We start from the raw sequence: 15,057 nt of genomic DNA, 5'->3' as shown, positions 1-15,057 counted from the left end.
TGGTAATACGGAAATATAAACTGGACTTTAGACCAGAGTTCCAAGTATTTTACTGATCTGCTCAATACTTTCTGCCTCACATCAGTCACTAAAATGAGCTTTCAGGATGTCATATTTATATATATTTTTTTATCATACCATGTATTTAAAGCATTTAGCTGACTCTCTTATCTAGAACAACTTACAGTGGTAAGAACGGATTACCAACATTTTAATCAAGCAGTACTTAACTAGTCTATATCCAGGGCGTTCCACTTACGGGATTGCTCCGTTGGAAATTCCGATGGATTCACTTTTCGGCTTGATGTCCGTTACCGTCCACTTTCTTTGTGTTAAAATTTAAAACTCCGATGGATTTCTGAGGACTATGGTGAACTGCTCCTCAGATCTCTCACTAAAAGAAGTTTCTTCCCGAAACTATTTTGCTAAGCGCTGCCCATGACGATTGTGATTGGTTTAAAGAAATGCCCATAAACCAGAGCACGTTTTTCTCCCATCCGGGAATGCTGTGTGGACTAGGCAGACCCTCCTGTGCAGGGCTGTGGAGGAAGGTCTGGCAATGCGAGACTAGTACCCAACTGATAAAATGCAGCAGTCAGAGTCATGTCAAGCAAACATCTCTATTTCTGAAATAATCATATATAACAGTAACCTGATGTGTCCGATGGTTTGTTAGAACCGTCTGGGAAGCCGTCATTGGATTCTGTTTGGAAAACAGCGGGCACTTTAAAAAAAGAATACCTGGCAGGTGATTAGATGAACCAAAGCCAGTTGGGGGAAGAGTGCTGTTCTTTGCTATTCTTTCAGTGACGTAATACCCTTCAGCTCTGATAACGGATGTTATTACATCATCTACGCTAACCTCTTTAAGAGCCACATTTGTTGTTTTGACCCTAACCCATGCTTGTAACTGCCAGTAGCTCCTTACTGGATGCTGATTGGTCCGAAGAGCTGGGGGTTCGGACAAGACATTACTTGAAGCATGACAAGATGGATTTGTGTGCTTTTGTCGTGATAATCGCCAGTCGGGCTGCAACTAACTCACAGTCGACTGGTCTGTCGTTTGGACTATAAAATTATCGCTGTGTCCAAAGCCCAAGATGCCAACTTAAAGACTTTCAGTTTACTGTCGTAGAGGACTAAAGAAACCAATACCAAATCCTTTGAAATAACTTCAACCAATAATCAATTATCTAAATAGTTGTTGATTTATTTATTAGTTGACAAATAATCAATCAGTTGATTACTCTTTGCAGCTCTAAAGGAGAGATGCTGAGCAGCCGTTCAAGGTAAATATTACAGAGAAGTGCAGTGAAAGTAAAAATAAACTAAAACAACAATGTAGAAAAAGGTTTCACTTATTTCTACAGAAGTAAGCAAATCTGTTACTGGTGCAATATTCCCTGCTCATATTCCCAGACCAGCCCAGTGAAAATGCACTGCACAATGTAAAAGAAAATGCTTGAATGCCAAAGTAAAAGTATCTGGTTTGAGAAAAGGCATGTAGAGGTATTTTCAGGACACAGACAAAACATTAGAGTATTATGGTCGTTTTGACTTACCCCGTGTTTGGACAGTTGAAATATCGGATCAGTATGTCGATATGTGATTTGAGGTGCTGAGGATGTTTTTTTATGGCCTTCTCTCGGCTAGAGTTACACAAGGTTAATGTTAGCCGTGTGTGTGTGTGTGTGTGTGTGTGTGTGTGTGTGTGTGTGTGTGTGTGTGTGTGTGTGTGTGTGTGTGTTTGTGCGTGCGCGCGTGCGTGCGTGTGTGTGTGTGTGTGCACGCATGTTTTGCTGCAGGGTGCAAATCTGCTCCAAATGTCCATCTGCCGACTTCACAATCCACCTGAGCCCACTCACATGCACATGTGCGTACACACACACACACACACACACACACACACACACACACACACACACACACACACACACACACACACACACACACACTAGCAATTCCACCCATGCTCCCATACACACATTCACACAGGCACATGCATAGATGTAACCTAGGCTAGGACATAAAACATGTAGCACAGACTTGCACAGCCATGCTGAGTGTTTTCCTTGTTTTTAGCTCTATTCAGGCCCATCTTCATTCTCACAGCCATTTGCATAAAAACATCCCACCTTTTCTCAGGCTGTCACCTTGATGTAGCTGCAATACGCAGTGTGATATCAACATAACAAGTTTTCTGACAATAATCCAGAAATGCACATATACATATTTCACAACAGGTGTGAAGAGAAGTAAGGGGAACGGGAAACAATGTGGTGAAAGAGCCAGACCATACAGAATCACACGTACATGCAAGCATTCATACACACATATACAGTTTATGTCTGCGTGTACGTTTACATATACACACGGTTTGTTTGCAGATGATTGTTTTTTCAGCTTGTATTTCAGTGTGGGCATGTGTGCTTGGCACACCGAGTGCCAAGCTGATAATTATTGAAATGAGCTTATGACTCGCTGTCGCTGGTAGGACTCTGGTGAGATCTCAGAATCAAATTAATTTACAACTGCCACATTAAGCACCTGTTTCTTTCCTGAGGATTTGGTGTATGCTTTTCAGTGACACTAGACATGGTTTAATCACTATACTCTTTCGATTGGGATAAAAACAAATGTGTGCTGTCTAAAGAAATGCTGCTGTAATGGATGCTGTGCTCACTTGTTGTTCATCCACTCAGTACAGAGCGAGCCCATATCAGCTATCCAGTAGCCAAACAGGTGCCATGCAGCTGACATCCTATACGTCTCCAATAATGTGCAGACATTTTAAACCCTTTATTCCACTTAGGTTTTAAGATTTTCGCTTGGGGGGTAAGGAGTTTAATGGTTGGTACACGTTTATTTACACAGCATTAATTAGATGAGCTATTCATTGTGAGGTCTTTGAAGTGTTTCAATATGATTGTTTAACGTGTCCCGTCAAGACTCATTTAGCTGTTAGCAGCCATGAACAGGGCACATTGTGACAAAAGATCATGTTAAGTTCCTCCACAGACAGACCACGGGTGTTTTTCACAGCAGACATTTTGCCTCGTCAAAGTATAAAGAGTACAAGTGTTACTAATTAACACATGGCTCTGTTCTGTTTGAGCGCCCTAGTATAATAAGCCATGGCAGGGTGACACTGAACCAGAATGCACATTACCAGGACCCTAGTCTATATCCAAGACGTTCCACTTCTGGGATTGCACCGCTGCTGCTGGAAATTCTGCCGGATGTCAAATTTTTCACCCAGATGTCCGCTACCTTCTGCTTACGTTCTTAGCACCGCCCAAGACGATTGGGATTGGTTTAAAGACATTTCAATAAACCAGAGCACGTTTTTCTCCCATCCGGAAATGCTGTGTGGACTTGCCAGACCCTCCTCCGCAGCGCTGCGGAGGAAGGTCGGGCAATTCAAGACTACCAGGAACCCTGAAACTGAAGCAACATAATAGAATTCAGCCATCTTTCATTTTTCTCACAATTTACTATTTGCACTATTTTTGTTGTTTTCAACTGTGCTTTTCCTACTGTTACAATGTCTTCCATGAAAAAAGGCCCATTGTGGAGATTTCTTCTTTGTTTTATTATAATATAAAAACTCAACAGATGCTTTATTGTTATGGAACCTGCATGTACAATTTTCACATCTGAATGAGAAGCAGTTTGGCACTGCAGCCTTAGACTGCTGGGTGTATTATATCACTCTCAAATAGCACGACCCTTTCAGTTAAGGTACCACTGCTGATATTTTATTTTAGTTCAATCAATGGAAGCTTATGAGACAAATAATAACACTATTTGAAGTGACTCAAACATGATACAGAATAATAACTACAATGACTAAATCTGGTAGTCAATCTCTGTAATTAAATGGGCAGCTTTTTTTGTTTTTGTTCAGATGTATGGAGTGACTTCTCAATTGCCTGCTGGAGAATTTCCGACAGGGCGGTAGGTGATACAGAGGGCGCAGTCCGGGGCTGATCGTGTGTGGACCTCTGCAAGTAGTCTCTGGCTTTCAGGGAGCTGTTTGAATTAGCGTGTGATTCATTCAAATCGAAACAAAATCTGTCTCACGTTGTCCAGCGCCACACTGGAAAAATAGGTTCTATTTGAGTAGAGAGTAAGGGGACGTTTTCTGTTCTTTCTATTAGGGTGCTATTTTTGGTGTCACAGGATACCCAGTGTAGAGTGTGTAGAGAGCCTTGTCAGTGACGAATGTGTTCGTGTGAGAAACAGGGGTGGGGTGCCTTCCCGCAGGAGTGTGTGTGTGTGTGTGTGTGTGTTTATGTGAGTGTGAGATGATGGAATTGGGTGGATATTCAGTGTTTTTTCTATCTTGCCTGCTGGACTGAGTGTGTTACAGAGAGAGAAAGAGTGAGAGACAGAGTGAGTGTGTGTGTGTGTGTGTGTGTGTGTGTGTTCTCTCTCTATTTCTCTCTCTGGCTCGCTCGCCTGCGGTGATACAGTGTGTGTATGCCCATTAGCTTTCCCAAGTGTGTGTATATCTCTGAATGTGAATGTGTGCAATGCTTTGTGTGTGTGTGTCTGCGTGTCTGTGTGTTGGTGTGTGTCTTTCCAACAGAGTGTGTGTGTGTGTGTGTGCTTGCCTCTGCCTGCTTCGATGCTTATGTTAAGATACAACATGCCAAGTTGGGGATACCTTGTGTGTGGTGTTGTGTGTGTGGGTGTGTGTGTGTGTGTGTTGTGTGTGTGTGTGGTGTGTGTGTACGCGCTGTGCCTGCTGTCATCCCGAGTAAAGCCCCAGACATAAGGTCGTGTGACAGACACCCTATCTATCTATCTGCAGACGCTCATTGGTATTCTGGGTAGACACTGGCAGCCAGCGGGTGGGATAAGAGAGAGCGAAAAAGTGTGTGTGTGTGTGTGTGTGTGTGTGTGTGTGGATGTGTGTGTGTGTGTGTGTGTGTGTGGGTGGTAGGAGAGGGAGAGAGGGAGAAAAGCGATTTTGTGGAGAACCAGAAAGAAATAGAGACGAAAACAATAGAGCTCATCAGTGCTTGAGACCTGGGTGCAATCACACACACACACACACACACACACACACACACACACACACACACACACACACACACACAAAACCAAATTAGTACATGTGTTTGAACACTGTATACTGACGTGCACTTATAACCATGCCTGCACAAACTGACATCTACTTATATAGCATTGATGTTAAATGCAGGCATGCACACATATGCTGTAAACATACACACACACACACACATACACAGCAATGTCCTTGCCAATTCACTCAATTCAAGGGAGATCTGATATGAATAACGAGAAGGACTAACTGTTGGAAAATGTCATCAGTAGCAACACAAAAGGAGCTATTTCATTAGCTGGGTCAGGGCACTCCAACACAACATAGTTTATCATAGCTTGGGGTTAAACTCCCATCTGATGTGCTAAAAGGCAGCTAACCTTCAAAGACGCTTCGTCATCCTTTTTGCTGCATAGATACTACAAACTGCCTCTCCGGATTGATCCCCCTGTCTGTCCAGTGAGGAAAGATTGTATGTGCCTTCGCTGTTACAAGCATTCAGCCTTCATTGACAGACGGCCACATGCAGGGGTATCAGTTCACTGACCAAACGCCCACGATCTAATATCAATTGCCAGCAAAACATTCAGATCTGCTTATATCGAAATTTCCGAGGCCAATGGAGCAATGACAGAGGAGATGTTGTGTTATTGTTGTTCAGTCTGATGAATTGTTAGACATTAGGGTTAACATGTTTTATGGACACTTGTGCCCCTTGATTAAAATGTTTTAGGTGTACGGACAAAAAAAATCTTCGGTTCAGTGATTAGAAGAGATTAGATTAAATAGCGTAGAGCCTGCTAATTCTTTTGAGGCTTTTCTAGTTGATTTGGGGTTTGATAGCATTTAATAAACAGTGTGAACGTTGGCTGATAAGTAGTCTATATCCATGATGTTCCACTTCCACAATTGCTTTGTTGTCAATGGAAATCCCGCCGGATTTCACTTATCTAGGCCGGATATTCATTACCTTGCTGCTTTCTTTGTGTTGGCATTTTAAACTCTGGTGGATTTCTGAGGACTATGGTTACCTGGTCCTCAGATCTCTGCAGGGTAAATCGAGACAGCTAGCTAGACTATCTGTCCAATCTGAGTTTTCTGTTACATGACTAAAACAACCTTTGAATGTACACATGTTCCACCAAAACAAGTTCCTTCCCGAGGTTATTTAGCAGAGGTGTACGACGCTTGGCGCCGCCCAAGACGATTGTGATTGGTTTAAAGAAATGCCAGTAAACCAGAGCAGGTGTTTCTCCCATCCCGGAATGCTGTGTGGACTAGTCAGACCCTCCTCCGCCGCGCTGTGGACAAAGGACTGGCAAAATCCAGTATACGTTGGGTTGGTTTAAATCTAATAATACCTGAATTCATTTAAATCCCTTATTAAATATTAAGGTTCATCTGTCAGGAAAGCAAATGCTTAGTTTTGTGACTCAAATGTAACAGTAAAACACGAGAAGCACAAACTGGGGCTATGATATCAACGGTGTTTCTGGCTTGTAGAAAGCACTTTGCTCAAAAAGTTTCCATGTTGTCTTTTGTTTAGTCAATCACAAAATTACAAAACCTTAATTAGCTACTGCAAATATAGAAGTCAAAAGTTTTGGCCATTCTGGGCAGCGATAGCGACAGTCAGTGCTGGGTAAAAATAAAGCTCACCACCTTAGTCTTTTGTACCAAAAACAACCAATGGTGTCACCCATATCAAATGGTTGCTACATTAGGCAGCAGTAGTTTTTAGTTGGTTCGTGAACCTTTATCGAGTGACAGAACTCCGAGTCAGTCGTTAAATCATTTGTCATTTTCACTTCTAATTGTCATTCACAAATGCAGGAAAAAAATGCTTGCACTTTAGAAGCCCGGGTATAGTGCAGATCCCCATACTACACGCTTAGAGAGAATCTTGAACGCTCCCCCGTGGCATCATGTGCAACAGTAGCATGAATAGTGTAGCTTTCTATAGGTGGAGGTGTCCTACAGCACTATTCTTTCCTGTGGCTATTTCAAGTCTGGGCTGTCTCACTCCTCAACCTTGGTGTTCCACAGCTCCTGGGGATGAGAGATGGTGTTAACACTTCTAAAGGAGTAAATCACCCCCCCTCTCCCTCTCTCTCTCTCTCTCTCTCTCTCTCTCTCTCTCTGTCTCTCTCTTTCTCTTTCTCTTGCTCTCTCCCTCCTTGCAATGTTGTTTCCTTCACTCGCTATCTGTGCTGAGAGGTGATTCGAGTCTTCCCAGTCTGATAATGACACACACACACACACACACACACACACACACACACACACACACACACACACACACACACACACACACACACTTTTTACAGCCACAAAGAGAGAACTAGAGAGAGGGAGACTCATCAAGTAATTAAGGCCCTGGCTCTCCCTTGGAAATTAAAGGAATGGCCCTTTGCTCTCCTCTCTCTCTTTTTCTCCGTCTCTCTCTGTCTCTTCTGCTTCCTGCTGGGCTGATTGCTGTCTGGTTTCTCTCCTCACCTGAGTATTTCACGCTTTCTTCCAGGCAGCCAACCCATAGTGCATTGTGCTGGTGATTACCCCACTGTGGGTAATTGCGGCGGTGGTTCGCTCAATGTTATTTCCCCCACTGTCTGCCCATACAGAGGAGGCACCTCCCGCGAGAAAGCAAGAGGGGTGTGTGTGTGTGTGTGTGTGTGTGTGTGTGTGTGTGTGTGTGTGTGTGTGTGTGTGTGTGTGTGTGTGTGTGTGTGTGTGTGTGTGTGTGTGTGTGTGTGTGTGTGTGTGTGTGTGTGTGTCTCACTGAGAGGGGCAAAGTAATAATAATGCACTTCATGTGTGCATTGTTTGTATGCATTTTTTTTACTTTCTTGAAACACAATTGTGTGTGTTTGTGTGTGTGTGTGTGTTTGTAAGTACAGTAAAGACCAGCAGGTCAGACACACCGTATCTTGTGGGATTCAGACCAACAGGAAGATTCATTTTGTTGATGTTGTTGTAACAAGAAGCAGCCGACAGTGAAAATGTGATATGAGTTGATTTAATTCAGGATGCTTTGTGGTGAGCTTTGTGTTTCTGGGCCTATGTATCCTGGCTGGACCTAGCTCTAGCCTAGCATGGGCTGGCTCCAGCCCCACAAGCCTCAATAAGATTACCGGATTCCACCACGAGAAGGATAGATGGATGACAGTAGACGGTGTGATACAATGGAAAGAAGCAAGCCCAGACCACTTGCTGCATTTGAGGACTGTTGTCTAATTACTGAATTTCTTGACGTTGACATATGCAAAAGTAAACAATTTCCACATCCTAATTTAAAAAAAAGAAATTGACATTAGTTAGTTTAATAAGTTTAACATTCAATATATTTTGATATGTAGCATGCACATGCAAACCTTATTGCGTTGTTTTATACAGATTGAAACAGTCTTTGCTAACCAACTTAATTATTTAATGAGCTGATACTGTTAGTAAATGCTGGTGAATATCTAATTTTAGAAAGTCACCAATGGACAGTTGAAATTTGGAACCACTTAATCACTATGGAACCCTACAGTGTTCAATATTGTATAAATAAACAAGATGATTATGAAATGAGTGGTGACATAAACACATACAGTGAAATATTTAAATTAACCAATAGGTAAAACATTTGATACATAATTAAAACGCGTTTTTTGTTCTTCATTTTTCTTTATTCTATCTCATTGTTTTTATTTGAAATGTCCTCTTTTTAAAAATCACTTGCTTCGACAATGATCAGCTGATTGGCGTTATCAGTTGGAAAGCATCGGCGTCGATATTAAATGCTCAGAGAAACTGTAAGATGTCGTAGTGTGAAGAGCATCAATGGTAGGGACTAATATTGTCAGTGTGTCATTAGGAATAATGCCATTATGATATAAAAAAACAGACTTTTTGACATACAGTAAAAAAGAAAACCACCCAAGAGTTTAAATCTGTTTGAGGAAACCGTATTTCACATGATTTCTGTTATATCTTCTCTCTATACTTGCAAGAGGATTTGTTTGAAAAAATCCTGTAATATTAAAGTTGGCTAGATTCAGGGTCCTGGGATTTCTCCTGTTAGTTTCTGCTGTATCACTGTTTTGACAGTGTGGTCAGTGTAATGCCTCAGTGGGATTTAGAGGGTTGGGGTGGTTTAGTTCAAGGATATAGTGGATCAGGTTGTTTTTTTATGAACTGAAACCCTTTCGAATTACTAACCTGTGTGATGTCTGGGCATGGACAGGACTCCAAGGCACTCTGAGCACACTGCCAGCTAAAATAACAAAAAGCAGTCCAAATATATGGGTATGAAGCTTGGCAATAGATCTGTTCTCTGCACAGCTGGACAAATGAGAACCGTTCTGATTTTATAGGAGATACAAGGGTTCGGGTCACAAGGATCCCTTTAAGTTAGAAAGGATATGTGTACTGTTTCTTATCTGTTATCGGAGTCTGTGTTTGCTGGCCAGTCCAGTGGAAGCATTGATTTCCACAGAACAGTTTTGAGTAGGAATAGATAAATCTGCCAGCTGGCTTTTATTATCAGACCAATCCCATCTCCTGCTCTCTGGCTAAGGAGACCAGCTAACAAACAGACCATCACCCAATAAACACACACACACATATATTCAGTGCTCAATGCCAAGTTACCTTGTTCTCTACTTGCATTCCATCACTCCTCTCTTCTCTTCTCATCTCACAATTTGTTATGGTGGCTGTTAGACTTTATGTAAATGCTTTATTTACATACATAAGGAGCACAGGGTAGTTTAAGGATCTTCCATATGCAGCAGAGGAAAGACAGAATATACAGCAAAACACGTGTAGCCATATTCTGACAATTCTAGTTTCATCAGCAGCACGAGGGGATTCATGCCAACAAATCATAGTCCCTACTTCACCTTTTGTGTGTGTGTGTGTGTGTGTGTCTGTGTGTGTGTGTGTGTGTGTGTGTGTCCGTGTCCTAGAGGCAATGAACAGGCGCCGAAAACAACACAGGATATGGAACAGAGAGAAGGAGAGCAATACAGAGTGAGATTTCATCTCCTCTCTGCCTGTATACATATCTGCTAGAATGTAGGTCAGGCAGCCCCAGTCACTCTCAGAGCCTGGGAGAAAGACATTGTGTGTGTGTCTGCGTTTGTGTGCACACACACATCACATCACTAACGCATGCGTCCCTCCTGTAATATGTGCTTATTTGTGTGAGCCCCTTGTCCTCGTGTGCCATGTGTGTTTTTCTTTAAATGATGGGAGAGATTTAGTTTTCTGTGTGTGTTTTGTGTCTGTGTGAAATGCCTGTCATGTACAGTATGTGTCATAGAAAATGTCGGAGCGGATATCACAGCCTACTTTCTGTACAGCAGTGTACATAACTAAACAATAAGGTTTTCATAACAATACTGTGTGTGTGTGTCTCCCCAGGCTATTTACAGTGTGTACCCTGGCTTTGATAGATATAGGAGCCCAGTAAAGGGCAGGTATAGTCACCTATAATTTCTCAAGTAATAGAATATGAGAATATCATACACACATGCACACACGCACACTAGTAAGAGTCTGAGCTGAGAAGAAGTCCTTGGTCATATATTCTACCTTTCTAACAAAGGGGAAGATTAAGAGGTGTGTGTGTGTGTGTGTGTGTGTGTGTGTGTGTGTGTGTGTGTGTGTGAGAGCGAGCGTGAGCGTGTGATTGTATAAGACCTGAGATTGCGTGAGTGTGCATCAATTGCAGTTGAAGGCCTATTCTTCTGTCCTCTTTGTCTGTCACTGTCCTTGGTGCTGAAACAGCAGACTAGCACCTCAAATCCCCACGCATTAAATACAGTGCCACAGTGTGCTGTTTTGTTGTATTGTATCTTTCTCTGTTGTCTAGTTAGACTTCTGCCATTTTTCATTTGTCTTTCTTTCTCCTTTTCTTGTTTTCTCCCCTCCCATCCTTTTTTTCTGATCCACTGAGATATACGTGGGGAATGTGGGCTGTGTCCTGATGAAGAGTCAGAGAGCTGTGATTTGTCATCAGCCTCCACCTTAAGACCTTCATCAGAGGACAGACCCATCACTTATACTCTGATTATAATGACCAGTGGGCCAGGGATGAGCGTGTTGTGGTGTGTTTGTGTGTGTGTGTGTGTGTGTGTGTGTGTGTGTGTGTGTGTGTGTGGGGGGGGGGGTATATGCTATAGAGTGAAAGCAGAGGGATGTATGTCAAAAATCATTCAAACCTATGATGTATTTATTTTCTAAATACAGTGAGAATCCATAGGAGTGTTCCACCAGAGCCCCGTCTTTCTTCCTCTGACATCATACATTTGTACATGCATAGTGTGCTAGCTATCCTTGCCCCCAAAGCAACCTGTTTTACTGCAGTTGTTTTCTGAATGTAAATGCTTTAAGTGTGTAATCAAATACAAACCAGCTTCTGACGCAGATTTCAAAGACATAAAAGAGAGCAGGACCATAGTTGTAAAAAAACAAAAGTGGAGTTTGAGTGGCCCATTGTTTGCGCCATCCAGCTTGGCCATGTTTAAGATTCACTCTACAAAGGAAGTGGACAAAAAGGGACGGGAAACAGAGGTTTGTGTGTCTGTGATGATGAGTAAAAAAGACCCCCCTGCTGGTTCAAAGTAAAGTCTGCTTATGCATGTAACCACCACCACTCCTTTTACATAACACACAACAGGCACTCTGGTGTGTGTGTGTGTGTGTGTGTGTGTGTGTGTGTGTGTGTGTGTGTGTGTGTGTGAGAGAGAGTGAGATGGGCCGTCTGGTAGTCTCCCTATGGGGGCCTTCATTCTTTGTGATGGTCCCTATGCACCATCAACACCTCATCTGTTCTCTGCCATACATTCTCTCAATTAGCAGCGCCGGATGGAAGGAAACAAAGACAGGCAGAGTAGACAGGCAGTGTCTGAGTGCATATGTTCATTCACACCTCCGTCTCTTTTCCTTTCTGTCTATATCACTTTCTTTGTCGGTTATTTTACCTTCTTTTGACAGAGTAGGACATCAGCTTCTTTACTTACTCCTCTCCAATCTTCCACTTCACTCCCCCTCCCCTCTCTTCCTCTAACTCAGCAAAGGATGGAGAGCTGAGGAGAGAAATCATGGAGGCAGGCACGGATCATTAGCTATATTTGTCCCCACATCCTGCAGAAGATGATAGATCTAGCTAATTACCCCATGTTGCCAAGCCCCTCGCACACCACAAGCGGCCGTCGTTATGGTGGAAATCAACGTTGGCTTGGCGTGTGCCGCATAGCTGATGCTATATGACTATTCATGAGCTCAGAGTCAATGGAGAAGAGGAAATTTCAGATCCTGTAATGGCTGTATGTGAATGTGATTGTTCTAGAAATGATTTTAACAAGCATGACTTCTCCCCTCTCTGTGTAGAAAATGAGTGTGGAGGAGACGTGGTGAGCCGTTCCTCTCCAGCTGAAAGTCAGTGGGTCACGGTGGAAGCAGAGGTCTGGACCTAACAGCTGTCTCAACCCCAAACCCTTTCAGGTGGTGTAACACATCCTGTTTTTTTCCCATAAAGCTGTACAAATGGGTTTTATCGTGCACAAAAGCTGCTTCCGATGCAGGCTTGCATGAAAAATCTGAATTGTACTAGTTTCTACTGCCACATTTTTCATGATGTTTTATACATTTTCGAGGTGAGAGTCCACTCTCACAATGTGTGAAAATAACAATATGTTGAATATGTCCTCAGCTGTTTTCAGCAGAAAATACCTAACAGATATTTAGTTTGAATAAAGATCTTTTTGCAACATCTGGTGTCCCTAAACATTCCATGGTTTGTAAAATCGGGACCTAGGAAATCCACGACGCAAATCCACAGAAACACAGCACAGAACATAATGCCAGCCACGTGATCAACAGCACTGCTCATAGCACTAACTACATAAAACAAATTAAAGACTTGCATGTTTGGTACTATCAACTCATTTTTCAATGTGTTAAATATGATCATGCTGTTTTTACTGACCTTTTTATTGGCCTATTCAATTTTAGAAAAAACATCTTCTAACGTAAGCCAATTCAAAACAATTTTCAAACGCACAATATGTCATTCTCTGCCGCTAGGGGTCTCTTAATAGAAATCACGGATGAGAACATGGACCTTTTGATGACATTGTGAATTTGCGTGGGATCATGGGAGTTGTTGTCTTCCTTGTTAACAGCTGCAGATTTTTTACATAACTTTTTCTATTTTGTTTATGTGGTAGCTGACGGATTACCGAGTGAGCAAGCTAACATTAGCCAGCAGCTAAAACAACAATACTACACTACACTACAAAGTATATTTCACGTCATGTGCCTGGGGTGTGATATGGTCAGTTCCCCGATCATTAAAATTATTTATCGCCATTGGCACCCAGCACCGAGGTTTGTGCTGGCTGGGTTCAGGTTGCTGTAGTCGCTGTCTGGGGGCTAACTGTGGACGTGTTCCTGGGGCTAAATGTGGATGTGTTCCTGGGGCTGTGGATGTGTTCCTGGGGCTAATTGTGGATGTGTTCCTGGGGCTAAATGTGGATGTGTTCCTGGGGCTAACTGCGGATGTGTTCCTGGGACTAACTGTGGATGTGTTCCTGGGGCTAGTGTCCGCTCTTAAGCCGACTGAAGTCTTTTACGCCGGGGAGTGAGGCAGAAGGACCGGAGTGCGCTAGCTGGCTAACTTAGCATTAGATTAGTCAACTACAGCTAACGCCAAGTGGCAGATTTAATCATGGGTTAGCCCAGCGCTGTTAACCCAGGTCAGGGGAATCATGCTAAAAATAATTTTGTGAGTGCGTTGAACATTGTTGTAACCTTCTTATGTTACCTAACGGTTTAACCACCAAGCATTAGCATGAGCCACCTGTCAACATAGCAGATTTTAGTAAACTAGATTTAAAAAAAAAAGGTAATTGCTGTGTTGCAAAGTGGCATGTAAACAATGAAACAATGATGATGTTTGGCAGGGGGAAATAATGCTGTATTGATGTTATGGAGTTTAAGTCCGTGACGTATGATTTACACTTACCATCAAACATATCTTCTAGCGTTTTCCGTGTTTTGAGACAGCAACTAAAGGCGATTAAATGACTTCCGTGTCATCGATTGAAATCACAGATTTCTTTGGGTTTTAAAATTGAAACAGAAAAAACGTATATAACATAAAGACTCCTGACGCAACAGCTTACATGCAATAGATTCATTTATCCTGCTACCCCTCAATAAATGCAGTAGCAGTGCAGTTTTGAATGATGAAATATTTTAGATAAAAGGTAATCAAGCTGAATCAAGATTTTAAGAAGGAAGAAGTTTTAAATATGATCCACTCAGGCTGTATAGGAGTCATTTAGGTAACAAACACAAATCCTTCCCATCCTGTACAGTAACAGCTCTCTGTCATCACTGGTCATCACTATTCTCAATCTAACCATTTCAGAGCCCTGTACTGCTGCACCAGCCGCCAAAGCCTTTTTCCATACTAGTTGGGACTCACTCCTCTAGATTTCAGTCTCTCCTTCTGTCTCCATCACCCTCGCTCTCCTTCTCACTCTGACTGTCAGCGCCCACTCAGATGCTATCTCCTTCACACTAATTCAGATTCAGCACTTAACATCGGTTTGGCACACATGTTTACTGTCACTAGATGATGCATGGCGTAAATACCTATTTGCAGTGAAATTTGATAGTGCCGGTGCAGTTTTGGTGTGCTCCGACCGCTCCACCGTACAAAAACCCAATGTGAGAGTAGGAGTGTGGTTGTGTGTGTGTGTGTGTGTGGTTTTGTGTGTGTGTGAGTCTGTCAGTGTATGTGTGTGTATGCGTGTCTTTGTGCATTTGTATGTACGTGTGGCGGAGAGAGTGGGTTGGGCGCCATATGTCTAAAACCCATTCTCCCAAAACTTCAAGGTGAAAACAAAGGGAAACTGATAACGATGTGAATTGTTGTGACAGATGTCTAAGCAACCCCATACCCCCGTCACCACCACCAAAATGATAAC

At 42.6% G+C, this 15,057-nt stretch overlaps 1 protein-coding gene and 1 long non-coding RNA gene across 12 annotated transcripts in view; one reads left to right on the top strand and one right to left on the bottom strand.

The window, feature by feature from the left end:
* myt1lb (myelin transcription factor 1-like, b) overlaps positions 1-15,057 on the top strand; it is a 108,620-nt gene that overhangs the window by 22,427 nt on the left and 71,136 nt on the right. For all 11 annotated transcript variants that reach the window (XM_032500108.1, XM_032500117.1, XM_032500114.1 and 8 more), the window contains exon 2: positions 12,452-12,565. The gene's annotated coding sequence lies outside the window, so the exon portion shown is untranslated. The remainder of the gene's footprint in view (positions 1-12,451; positions 12,566-15,057) is intronic.
* The window catches only part of LOC116669975 (uncharacterized), a 21,271-nt gene continuing 19,336 nt past the window's right edge, over positions 13,123-15,057 (bottom strand). Inside the window, exon 3 of the long non-coding RNA XR_004326922.1 lies at positions 13,123-13,245. This is a non-coding gene — a long non-coding RNA (uncharacterized LOC116669975). The remainder of the gene's footprint in view (positions 13,246-15,057) is intronic.

The sequence above is a fragment of the Etheostoma spectabile genome, chromosome 20 (genome assembly GCF_008692095.1).
Source record: "Etheostoma spectabile isolate EspeVRDwgs_2016 chromosome 20, UIUC_Espe_1.0, whole genome shotgun sequence".
NCBI classification, from domain to species: Eukaryota; Metazoa; Chordata; class Actinopteri; order Perciformes; family Percidae; genus Etheostoma; species Etheostoma spectabile.
Note: the sequence above shows the minus strand (reverse complement) of the source record. Positions and strands in the feature narration are given on the sequence as shown.